Source organism: Onychostruthus taczanowskii, unplaced genomic scaffold (genome assembly GCF_017590055.1).
Source record: "Onychostruthus taczanowskii isolate IOZ18803 unplaced genomic scaffold, ASM1759005v1 scaffold6, whole genome shotgun sequence".
Taxonomy (NCBI): Eukaryota; Metazoa; Chordata; class Aves; order Passeriformes; family Passeridae; genus Onychostruthus; species Onychostruthus taczanowskii.
Genome location: NW_024503679.1, coordinates 12,914,416 through 12,925,759, shown reverse-complemented (window position 1 = coordinate 12,925,759; position 11,344 = coordinate 12,914,416).

Genomic DNA, 11,344 nt, shown 5'->3' with positions numbered 1-11,344 from the left:
ATTTGGTTCCATGCTAAAATCAGGCCACATATAAATGGTTTATTAACTGGAAAGGAATCAACAGTGCTCAAGTGTTTGGGGACAGCACTTCATTAACAGTCTGAGCATCCTCCCTCACACAGCCCTGACTTCTCATTTTGGGCTGGTTTACATTATTCAGTGGGAGCACAAAGTGAACTCTGAAGGCCATTTTTATTTCTATCTACCCTAGGATGCCATGCATTGCTAGAGAGGTGAAATGTGGCTTTTGTGTACATGACAATGTGGCCTGTGGTATTTTAACAAAGAAAAACTTTGAGAGGAGTTGCCAGCATAAAAGAGAAGAGTTCCTTCATGCTTAGGGACATAGTTTAGTGATGGACTTGGCAGTGCTGGGTTAACAGTTGGACTGTATGGTCTTGAAGGTCTTTTCCAACCTAAACAATTTTGTGATTCCATGATTAATACTCTCCAGAGATCCCAGAGCAGACAGTAGCTGACATGGATATGCCTCCTCCAAATCCCTGTCAATTAGCAGTGCTGCCTCAAGCACAAGGGGAGTGTTTTATGTGTGTGTGAAATAAGGTCAAAAAAAAAAAAAACAGGGAAAACAAAGAAGCCACTCATGTGGCCCTTGTGATAGATGCAACCAAAAAAAAAGGGCCTCATTTTGGGCAATGGGGAGAAGAAAGTTGATCCTTTGATGTGCAGGAAAAGTTGACACCATAAAAGGTTCCTTGCAGTGAAAACCAATTTCTGCTCATTCAGAGAAAACCTGTAAGTCAAGATGTTGTTGGATGAACCAAGTAACTGAGAAAAACTTCCAGTGGCCTTGAGAGGGAATGACAGCTTGAGAGTCAATGCCCCAATCCCTTCCTCAGAACCCTTTTGGTAAAGGTTAATATGATCTTCATTTCCATCACAAATTTTGCAGCTGTTCCCCAGTAAGAACAGAGCTAGGAAAGGAAAGGAACACGTGTAGGACATCACTCAAGCAAGGGTGGAAGCACCGGTGGATTTACTGATCCAAAGCAGCAGTTAATAGGTGCATTCAGTCATTCCAGAACAGGAAAACTTTACAGCAAAACTCTGCGTTAGCAAAGCTTAGCTGCTCAAATCCTGCTGTTTGTCAAATAATTCCCTTTTGGATCTCTGGCTACAAGACCCTGCACCACTATCCTAACATTTTCTCCCAAATCTAACCTGTTGCACAAGCAATAGGGAAAACACAACTCTCCTAGAGTTACTCAAACACATCCTTAATATTTGCTTTTTGGAAGTCCACATTCTGCCACCTTTCCGTAGAACACCATGAGATGCACGTGGCAGCACTCAGCTACAGCAGGTCGAGGTACTTGATGCAGAGAAAGCTCCCTGAACCCTTTCCAGTCCTGTGACATATGGCAGGGGATTTTAAAGCTCTGCCATAGTACCTCAGTACACCACAGCCTGCTGTAGCAAGGCAGATTTCCACGGTCCAGTGGTAGTTAATTTTCTGAAGGTCAAATTTTACATGTTTATTTTGCCGGGCGCCCTGTGCAATACAAAGACACAGCCATATTAATAGCTGACAAATTAAAAGCTCAGCTCATTCTAAGAGGCTGTGCAGGGTTTTGCTCTATTTCATCCAGAGTGACATTTCATCCCAGAAAAGGCCAGGGCAGCGTCCCAGCACAGAACATCTGGTTGGCAAACACAATGGAGCACAGCACCTGCAAACACGCTCAGTGTTTGCTTTGCAACTATTTGTTCCCCCATCCGCAGAAAAATATGTTTTTAGGCTGTCAAAATTCATTCCTTGCCAGGGGAGTCTGGTGTGATAATGCAGCCCGTTTGTCTTGGAAAGTCCTCATTTCTGGGCAATGCTGGCCAAAATTTCTGGAAGGTGAAAGGGAGAAAAGAAGGTTTTCTTCCCTCTTTTTCCTCTCTGCATTTTTTTCCCCTAGTTTTTGCAGCTTTTTAGACATTCTGCTGAATGTCTAGTGGGATCAGTCTGAGCCAAACAGCACAGTTAAAAAAGAACAGAGATGGATTGCAGCAAGGTCTGTGGTTTAAAATCTATAATCCAGGGGCTAAGGAAGTACAAACAAACTAATAAAAGCAGAAAATTATGAAATCCTGGCCTTAACACCAAGAAAATTTCTTAATTTAGGGCTCTCCTAATGGCTGAAACCACCACTAAGCTGACTCTGGGGGACAATCCCTCCTCCTGCCAGAGCCTTCATTTGGAAAGGAGAAACTCCAGGATCCCAGCCAGCCTAAGGTGTTAGTGGGGGAAGGAGGTTTTCAGGAGGGACAAGGCTGGGAGAATGCAAAAGTCTTATAAAAAGTCCTGCCAAGAGAGAGGTGCACGATTATAGCTGAAAGTTTTGAGATACATTCTGTAGGCTTTGGTCAGTCAGCCAAATTCCCCACCACTCCATATAGGCTGCAAAAATACAAGAAGACTGACCACTGGAAAGTCTACCCACTGATCTGGAAGAAGTTTCCAGAGGACCAGACCTGGCTGAAGATGTGGCTGTGATGTGTCACAGCCTGGGGAGCAGGGGACACCAAGGTGGGAGGAAGGGACAGTGAGGGAGATGAATGAGCCCACTGCTGGCAGCTCACAGCCACATCAGCCAAAGACTGATCCAACCAACCATCTCTTCCTTAATTTTATTTTCTGTGTTGTAAGAAGCATTTACTTCCAATGAAGGAAGAATGAACAAATAAACCTCTTTTTTTTCCTTGTAATATAAGAGAAACCACATCTGAAAGGGCATTTTTTTCTCCTACCCTACTTCTTTAAACCTGGAGGAGTTGCTGGAACTTTGTGCCACTGAACACCTGCCTCGGTGGTAAAAAAAAAAAAAAAAAAAACCTCAGATGCTACATTTTAGCTGAGATTCTTAATAAGAAGCCTCCCCATGTTAAATAGGACAGAATTTTAAGGTACACCAAGAAGGCAAAGCTTGGCAAAGCCTTCACTCAAGAAGAGTCCAGCTGATAAGACAGAGCTATTGAACAAGACCTCAGGTTCAAGCAGGTTTCTCCTTGTCTCTTTATTTCACATTATCTCATCTCAACCACCCCAAGAAGCTGCAGACCACATAGGAATGACAAGTTGTCCTCACGTACACAGGTAACACCTGCCTGCACAGGGGGGTGAGTAGAGCTCCCTGCACCCATCCCATGGTTTCAATCCATGGCATGGCATTGTCTCTGCTTTGTGCTGGGAGCTCTTCTATGTGGATGGAAGATGAAGCAGAATTTTAAAAAAAAAATGCTTACTGGGGCTGCCAAAATGTCATTTGAAATTAGATTCATACTTCAATTTGCAAAGACTCCCCATCTCAGTAGCCTGTCTTAAGCACTCTTCTAAATAAGTGTAGATTAAACAAGGCAGAAGTCAGAGCAAAGTGTCAAATGAGTTGTGACATCTATTTTTAATTAAAAATAGCAGTAATTGAAATGTATTTAGCTCCACTGAAACATTCTGGGCTGGCAGCCTCCAGGAAATATTCAGCACAGGCAATGAAAGAGCTCAGAATCATTAAATTCTTACCTCCTTCCTGGCCTGCTCCAAACCTACCCAACAAACCACATTGTTACAAACAATGAGAAGATCCATTTAATGCAGTCCTTGGACATCCCACTGAGGCCAATGGCCAGAGTGTCCATTAACAGGCAAGGACAGGAGAAATGCCCTTTTAGCCTTCTTTGTAACCTCTCTTTGTCTTGCCCCTGCTATGTTCAATTCTTCCCATCCTCTCATCCCCAGAGGCTGGAGGAACTGACTTTTCAATTTCCAGCTCCTTCCTGAGCATATCTGCTGTTTGTCAAGCACAGGCATTAAAGTGCAGCACTCTTTTGTCTTACTCTAGCGAGCGTGTTTTGGAGGTTTATATGAAAGGTAGGTACATGTGTGCTTAATACAGTCATTTTTCATAGCAAGAAAGACATCATAAGTGATTAACATAAATCAGATATCATTAATTATATGGACAGGCTCCCCAAACTACTGCTGAAAGAAAGATGAAGAGGAAAAATAGTTATCCCTGTAACAGAAATGAGTTAATGATGTATATTTCCTTCTTGTAACATTTTTCAAATTAGAAGTTTGCACAGAATTGCTTTTGACCTGTAATTGAACCATCTTCAAATTCCCAGGGACAGAAAACTTAGTTGAATTCTCAATGCTTCTTCCCTGTATCACAAGAAAGCCAAGCAGCCCTGCTCACCCCAGAAATTTACATGCTATAACACAGATACAGGGGAAAAAAATTGATTTCTCCCAATGCACAGAATTTGCAATCCAAGCAAACTGGAAAAAAAGAAACCAATTGTAATCAAACTGTCTTATCTGAAACACAGTCTGTTGATGCAACGAGGGACATAAATTTAGGAGCATCCACTCCCATTGGCACCACTTTGGTGAAATGACTGTATTTAACTCTTGAGTTGTGCCATAAATATAACACAAGGGAAAATCACTAAGATAAAGAAGGACCTACAAACAGTTCCAAATGCTGTGATAAATATTTAGATTATTGGTTATAGTCTCATAGCATAATAAACCCACATATTTTAGGCTAATGTAAATGCTTATCTATCTCTTTTCTACTGTCTACAGATCCTTGAGCAGAGATGCTGTAGGTATTTTCATTATGTACCTCTGTGGGGGAGGGTTACCAAAGAGTCAAAAAGAGCAGTTTTCCAAGTCTCAAAATTCCCCTAACCTGCATTATTTCCACTTGTGATTTTAGCTCTCAGTCTCCCAGCCAGACTAAAACCAGCCAAACATTTAAATGTAAACTCCTCAAGATGCCTCATCTCTGTTATTTTCCAGTGAGGTGTGGAAATTAATAAACTCCTGTTTCTACTGGAGCCGTGCAGAGAGAGAAAGCTTTCATATCCCAAGCCTCAGGCAAAGCCACCAGAGCAAGCTGGAATTACTGACAAAATCCATGGGCCAGGAGACAAGGTGGGGCAAGAAGATCAGAGCCCTCAATGCTCACTTTGATCCACACACTCTAAGGTCAAAATTTATTTCCCCTGCTGTGTTGGACACAAATGTCAGCAGATACTTTGGCATCGCTGGCACAACAGAATTTCACTTCTCTGCAGCTGCAGATGGATTCTTGAAATGATTTGTCTCCCAGAGCAAGTGTAATTACCTTAATAGTCTTTAATGCAAATGGGTAGTGAGGAAAGAGCTCATCACCAGCACATGTGGTGTTAGGAGATTCCTGTGAAAAAGGTGCATTTAGGAAGGTAACAGGAAATGGCATACAAAAATATACATAAACAGCATACAAAACAAAAATAGGGTAAGAATGGAAGATGGAGAAGCAGAAATCCCTGATATCACTGGTGTGCTTATCATTTCTTAATGGATTCACTCCCTTTGCCCATACCTCCCAAGGGATCAGGGTGCACTTTTTGGGATGACCTCATGTTGGCCAGCCCAGGGTGGGAGAGAAGTGGCCAAAATCCTGCAAGAGCAGCTGAGGCAGCTTCCTTCAGCCAGGAAAAGAACAGTATGCATTGCCTCAGGCCTTCTCACCCTTACACCCCAGTCTATACCTCAAGTTCTCAGTGTGGACGTGGAAAATGCTGTGATGATGCCCAAAAATACTGGGGCACAATCTCTCCACCACCTCCTTCATGGGAAGAAATGGATGCCTACACTGAAGGGTCAGAGACCAGCAGAGGTGATCTCTGACAAGGACATGAACAGGTCCATTCAGCTCCTGAATGAGCAAGCCACCAATGTTAACTCCTCCTCCATTCCTCACTAAAGCAGAACATTTGTCACTAAGTGTAATAAAGAATAATAATTAATTTCACTGGCTGCAGAAACACTGGAGTAGCACAGATGGTAAAACATCACCTTTCCCCCCCAGGCTTGTTACACCTGCAAACATACCAAATTTAAAAAACAATGATGGATATTATTAGGTCCTAAAAGACATTTTTGTGATTCCATCTGCACAAAAATGAAGCATTGAGCAGGAAATTCACAGTTCTCTATTTTCCAATGGCACAAGAAAAAGATTAAACAGACCTAGCAGTGAAATGCTACCCAGGCCTGTCATTTGACCAGTAGGGAATTCTGATATTTACAGTGATGCTTCAGGCCTGAGCTTTTCTAGCCCACTCAGATCACATTCCTCCTGAACTGTCTGCCTTGTTCCCTCCAGCTGAAAGGGCAGTTCCTAATCTATTTATGCAGGACTGACAATGGAGGCAACCAGATCTGCTCTGAGAGAGAACAGCAAAGGGCTTTTGGACTGGAAGCCCCTCTGCGGCACCTTGGATGCTGCTGGAAGGCATCTGCAGGGCTGGCTGTGCTTGCAGAGCTGCTGAGTGGGGATGGCTGGCTGCCTCCTGAACGGGAGCCAGGCATCGCCACGGGTGTCTGCTGCTAACGAGTGAGCAGAGCATCCTTCTGGGGCTCTTGTCAGGCTGAGCTGTGCACACAATTCATCCCTGCTGCAGCCTCCCAGGGTGGCTGCTGGGTGCTGAAAGGTCCCACTAAGCTGAGGGTGCCCAGAGAAAGGAGGGAAGGAAAAGACACAAGGATCTATTGCATGGCACCTCAGGTACGTCTTCCTGTGCCTCCAGCTGCTTGTAAAGTCAGGATGACACCACACATTTCAGAGAGGTCCAAGGAACCCAGCTCCTGCCTGCAGCTGCCACGAGCTCTTTGGACACCAGGTGCTGAGCAATACAATCCACCTGCTGCATGGCTTGAAGCCCCTGCACAATATTTCCTTATGCAATACGTTTAATTCATCATTTTGTTGTGGTAGTATCAAGGTATAGAACCCCAAAGAGGACAGTAAAGAAGGGCAGGGCCAATGGGTACCTCTGGTTGTCAACAAAAACAAACTGCAGCAGGTCCCTGGGAAACCAGAAGTAACTTCAGGGCAAAGAACATTAAATATGATTTCCTTTTTAGCCAATTACCCAGTCCCTCTGGTCACAGGGGCTACGGGCTGCTCAGCTGCAGCTGCCACGTGTACAATTAATTTTGTGTGAGCTGCTGAGCTGCACAAGTGTAAAGAGAGGGGGAAACCCCTCTCAGAATTGGTCCTGTGTTCTTACAACTGGCTAACAATGGTTCTAAAACTCTAACAGTTGCCTGCAGCCAGCAGCTCCACAGATCACTTCCAAACTGCACACCCACATTTTGCACACATCAGGCTTTTGGCGTGGGACCCTAATACTGTTAATATCTCAAGTTCCTCTGAAGAAACTAGGAAAACAAGCAAGTTTAGAAAATTAGTGGTGAATTTTGATCGGTTTTGCAGGTGTGAAGAAAACATAACACAGAAAAAAAAAAACAAACAAAAAAAAAAAACACTAGGAGGTGAATAAACTCCAGGCTAATACAGAGGAATGAAAAAGGAACTTTCTACCATGTTGAAAAATGTCCTGCAGCTCCAGGAAAAAGTTTTAAATCTCCTAAGAGGAAGTTCACTCCCCAGCTGTTTCAGACTTCTCAGGTAGTTCTGTTAAATGATGTTTTAATACTTCCAAGTCCAACCACAGCCAGAATTTAACAAAACCGGCAGTATTCAAGGCATTAAGAAACAAAGAGCAGGAAAAAAATCAACACATTGGCTGAGGTTTTCAGAGATCTCAAGAACAAAACCAGAAGTGAGCAAAAAGCCCCAATTCCTGCTTCCTGAAAGAACTGCAATTAATCACTAGTAGTAGAAGAATTGAATAAGACCTAGAATATTCTTTAAAAATGCTTCTTCCAGGCAGGGGTGATGTGAATATTCTGGGATTGCTGTGCTGGGAATGGGAACAGGTGAGGTCATTGACTCCAAGGCCAGCAGAAGCAGCCCATTACTGAGGGACCTGAATGTTATCAACAGAGTTTCTGCAGCCACATGGCCAAACTGCTTTCAGGAACAGACTTCTGCTTCAGCACCTCTTCAAAACTCACTTTGAGTTGGAATCTTTGAGTGTTTAACCAAATCTGTGGGAAACAACTGAGTCCAGTTAAAATGGGAGCCCACTTCTCCTTAAGAAGCCTTTTCAGCTGGGAATAAAGAATGAGTGAGATATTTGATGTCTCTATTTCAATCCATTCAGCCATACCAAATAACAAAGGAGGTTCAGGAAGAAAAAAAAAAAAAAAAAAGCAGCCTTTAAGAAAGTTTGAATTACATCTAAAGCCAGTCTCACCTCACTTCCCATTGTGTATTACTGAACCATCCCCAGCTTTATGAGGTATTGACAATCCAGCTCTTCAGTATTATTTACCACTGCAAAGTCAGCAAGGGCTTGAACACCAGCTCAAACCACAGACTATAAATAAGCAACTAGCAGATCATCTTAAGGGCTGGGTGGAGTACTTTCCTTTCCATCTCCAGCACCTCTCTCTGTCCACCAGCCCTATAGCCAGGGAAAATAAATGCTTGGGATGCAGTGCAGGCTTTGGATTTATGCAACAAGAACCCATAACAGGGAACAATCCTGCCAAGTTCTCCTTGCAAATCTCTTCCTTTGGCCCACTGAGCCCCCAACAGAAGCATCAGGAACCAAAAGCTCCTTGTTCTCTCACAAGCTAAAAAAAGTTTACTTTTTTGTTTTAAATTTAGCCACTTTTCACTTGTCTTGGCTACTTTTTCCCCCACTGGAGCCTTTTCACAAACTTGACTTCGTGGTAACTAGAACCAGTCAAGAAGTCACATTTCAGAAGTCTCTTGAAATCCACCTCCCTGGCAACCCAACAGCTCCCACTACTGACCTTCTAGACAGAAAATTGATGCACTTGACCTCACCTGAGGCAATGCAGAACAGGGAAGGCAATGGGTCATTTCAACCCATCACTTCTTGGCCTGCATTTCATTTCTGGAGTTAATTTTATATCACACAGTATCAACAGGTACTGGGAATTTCTTAATACCACTTTCTTCACCCAAGCCAAGTGTTCTTGTAGGGAATACAGATAAAAAGAGGTACACAAAAGTTTAGTATTACCAGGTCCACTATATGACCCCATGTCTTACTTCACCACATGGCTCCAAGCTCCAGTTAAAATGCCAAAAGATTTTAACTGGTTGCTATCATGGCACTAGGCAGAGCCACTTGTCTAAATACTAACATTTTTAACCTCAAAAAAGCAGACCTTACGTTTTCTCCATATTTTCACTGAATTTTGAGCTTAATCCCTTTGATCTTCATAAGGATCTGTGGGCCAATGTCACACCTAACAAGCTGCCTGTGGAACAACATACCAGCCCAAAAATTTGACATGAGAGAACAGGACCTAGAAAGGCAAAGCACTCTTCAGTGCTCAAAACTATCTTATATTTGCACTGTGAAAATAAAATTTAAAAAAAAAAATCAAAGTGTTTGATACAAGACAAACAGCATCTATAATTCACTAGCTAGGTCAAGGACACACTTGTTCAAGAAAATAATCTCAGAAAAATGTTTATCTCATGCCAGATCTTTTCTATAAGAGGACCAGTAGGTAATTAAGTCTTCTTTTTTCCAGCAAAGGGGACATCAGATTTTTTTTCCCCTTTAGCTCCTAAAGGAGTGGTGTTCTTTCACTGATGCTAGAGCTGTTTCCCTGTGACACATACCATACTCAACCAACAAATCAACAAATACAACACAGCAGCCGCTAATGTAATTTTATGTGTTATTTTCCTTCAAGAAATCTCAGTCTTACTTTATTTGTCCATCTGTTTAAAAAAACCCCAACATAGCTAACACCTACGACAAGAGCATCACTAATGTTGTTCATTTTCCACGTTCCTGGAGGAAGATCTGCCTGGGATTTGAAGGACAAGCTCCACCTTTGCACTGCTGCTCCACAATGAACCCTATTCCCTTCTCTGCTTCAAGCAGCAGATCTGAAACTTTCCACTTACAATGGAAAGTCCTTCCATAAGTGATTGAAGAAAACCACTGGACATGTCCTCCATCCTACACAGACTTCCACTCCAGCAAGGCTTCTCCTGCACACCTAAAACAGGGTCACAGTTTCCACCAGTGCAAAAAACAGTTTGGTCCTGGCCCAAATTCCTCTGTGTCAGAGAAGACAGAAGGATCCCAGAACAACTCTATCAGCAGGCTGCAGCTGTGAGGAGGAGGATTTCATCTAGTCTGAGCCCCACTAGACTCCTCCCAGCTGCACTTGTTTATTTGGGCACCAGTCAGTGATAAGAAGTCAAGTTTAAATCCAGAGTATTTCTATATAACCATAATGCAAAGGACCAAGCTACTTCCCCATGGTCCAGGCCAGCAATCAGTTCCTAGCCCATTATAGTCTCATCCATAACCTCCAGATATTTTATTGGCAGGTTGGTTCCACCTTAGGAATTACAGGAAATGGAAGTGCTTGAGAAATGCAATGTAAATGAAAGGCACATGGCAGAGTTTTGTGGAATTCATTGGAAAGACTCCAGGAATGGCCCAGGTTCTCTGAGCTTATTTTCAATGTAGTGAAATGCTGTGTGATTCAGATTTGGAAAATGGCACCTATGAAACACCAGAATGAAGAGACAGGGGTTACTCCCTCTGCAAGACAAGCTCATTTTATGAGCTTTTTGTCAGGGAGTGGGAATTAGAAGTGTTGAGGACAAATCCTTTATGGAGAGAGGCACACACTTCTCTCCAAGTGAGGACAGCATCATCAAGGATGCACCTGGCTTCTCAAAGGGGATCAGATAACATTTTATCACTTTCTGCCTCAACTCAGAACATGAAAGAAGAAATTTTTTTGTTGTTGCTGATTAATGTATTCATAATCTTTTAAATCCCACAGGAAAGGTGCTCCAGATTTTTGCAAAATAGTCCCAAAAAAACCCACCAAACCAGCAACAGAGAAAACAGGAGCAGCATCTTAACACCCACTGCTCACCATCCACTCCTAAAATGATCCAACATAGGAAAAACATTTAAAAATGTTTCAAGGAAAGATGGATCACAATTTCAGCTTCAGCAGAGATAAGCTGCCCAGATTTTGCATTTTGAACGTAAGCTTTTCTTGGATTCACCAAGAACCCACCCCAAAGCAAAGGTCATAATCTCAACCAGCTGCAGTGATTTTTGCAAAGTTTCACAGCTTTGTACATCAGGAAATGGATTTAGAAAAGACCCTCAAATTCCTTTGGCCTCCATAATTTTGATACAATCAGAGCTGTTGAGAAGCTGCTTGTCCCTTTGTTTCCTCCCTTTTTCTCTTGGTAGACTCAGAGAAGCATAATCCTGAATTGATAGCTTCTCCCAAAGCTCAGGCCATGATTTATCAGTCCAGGAGGCTGCAGTGGAGAAGTAATTGCATTAGCAGTGCCACTGATAAATAGTGCTTCCTTCAGACTTACGAGCCGCTGAGGGCTAATTACTCCTC